The sequence below is a fragment of the Triticum aestivum genome, unplaced genomic scaffold, assembly GCF_018294505.1.
Source record: "Triticum aestivum cultivar Chinese Spring unplaced genomic scaffold, IWGSC CS RefSeq v2.1 scaffold21157, whole genome shotgun sequence".
In the NCBI taxonomy this organism is placed as follows: domain Eukaryota; kingdom Viridiplantae; phylum Streptophyta; class Magnoliopsida; order Poales; family Poaceae; genus Triticum; species Triticum aestivum.
The window spans coordinates 18,243-20,113 of record NW_025227936.1 but is presented as its reverse complement, the minus strand read 5'-3'; the positions used below and the strand labels follow the sequence as shown (position 1 = coordinate 20,113).

The 1,871-nt window shown below is 40.3% G+C and overlaps 1 long non-coding RNA gene across 1 annotated transcript; it reads left to right on the top strand.

The window, feature by feature from the left end:
• The first annotated feature begins 312 nt into the window (after positions 1–312).
• Positions 313–1,601, top strand: LOC123172917 (uncharacterized). Its single transcript, XR_006485774.1, has 3 exons — positions 313–612; positions 697–740; positions 1,461–1,601. It is a non-coding gene; the product is annotated as an uncharacterized lncRNA (long non-coding RNA).
• The last annotated feature ends 270 nt before the right edge of the window (positions 1,602–1,871 follow it).

Genomic DNA, 1,871 nt, shown 5'->3' with positions numbered 1-1,871 from the left:
GTAGCATCATATGGCGATGAGCGGCAGGCCATGAGACACCATGTCTATTTTTTTAACTCTGTATTAGAATTTTCGTTAGTATTTGCCTACTCTTCACGTAGTGATAGCCATTTATTCTTTGATTTAGCCATTTATTCTTTGATTCATTGGACTCAAGACTAGACCAATTCATGCTTGCCATGGTTCATCTATAGTGTTATAGGAGCTTTTAGTTTGATTGATTTGCTGTCCTTATTATATTCTTGCATTATACTATCTTTTCACTTGTATAAAGTCAGTTTCTATGGTGTCCACCTTTGTTGTGTTCGCCTTTGGTGATGAACCACCTGCAACTTGCAGGATTTGGTCACAGTTGGTGTGCAGTACAACTAGTAGGATGGTAGGCTCTATATATCTAGGGTCTTCGTGAAATGACTGAAGTATTACCTATGTTTTGGGTTATTCAAAAGCATGCACTGTTGACTTTTCAAAATCTCGCTTGCAATTTTTCGTGCTCCGTTGACTTTCTTTTGCCTTCTGTTGTCCTTGGTTTTGCTATTTTGCTCACTCCTCCCGTTGTTGTTGCAGGGTTAATGAGTCTTCTGTTCGTCGTTTGTATTGTTGCTCGGGGAGGTAAGTTCTTCCTTGCTCATCTCATATTCGACAAATTCCTGTGAACTGAGATGGCTCCATTTTATTTTTTCATTGCATATCCAGTTTCTCTGCTCGTTCGATGCACGCCGGTGTCGTTGCCTAGCAAGGTTAGCCATGATTTCGTTAGCTTGCTTTGTTATTTGCGTTAGAAAAAACACCCTCTTATCTCCTTGTAGTTGCATGCTTACTACATTGAGAGGCGTATATTCATTTAGGTTCATATCCATGCTTGTGCGGTTTACCCGGGCAAGCCATACCTTTTGGCAGTCTGTGTGCAGTCCATGCGACCTGCTGTTCCTTGCCTACTTGGTCATTGTTTATATATGGTCAACTCAAATGTTATTGCTTTCATATAAATATATGCTTCATCATCCGGTAGAACGCCTCTTGCTTTAACATGTGTGCTACTGAATTTAAAGTGACAACTATTGTTGTTCCTTTAGTGTGTGTTCCTTAGAATCCAACGAACCACCTCTTCATTTTTACTTGTGAAAGAATGCTTCTTCTTGCTCACTAATGCAAGTCAATTAACTATCTAATAAAACAAACCTCTGCTTTCAGGGTCCGGTAGGTGTTCTGTTTGCTGTTTATTAATGCTCTGATTTGTTTGCTGTTACATGTGCGGACTTACTATTGCTCACTGATACATACAGGTCAATTAACCTTTCCTATTTCTCACTAATACATACAAGAAATTGACCATCCAATTAAATGAACTTGTGCTTTCAAGGTTCAGTAGGTCTTTTGTTTTCTGTTTATTTATGTTGTCCTCTATTTGCTGTTGCGAATCCTTATGTGCTTATTCTTTTTGTTCCATTCCACGCCAGATAGGAGATTCTTCTGGGCAGCTGGCAGCACGGGGCCACTGGTCGCCTATGAACAGGCTGCTTTACAAGCTAAAGTTCTTATAGGGGGTATATGGGTTTGTGATCAGAGATTATAATTCCACTGTGTGCTAGCCTGTAGAAACTCGGAGGAATCCTATTTTGCTTGCACTACAATTCCATCTGTTGTGTTAAAAGAAGAAAGAAGTGTTAATATATGTACATACAAAACAATTAATGCATCTAGTCAGTAGAGGCTTAATTAATATATACCTCGCCGGACTTTGCAACAGTTAAGGCTCCAACAACGGCGGAGCCGTCATCTTCTCCCTCCTTCATTCGATCGCTGGAGCCGTCATCCTGTCTTCCCTCACCATCGGTGTCATTGAGAAAGGACAAGGTGATATCATCACC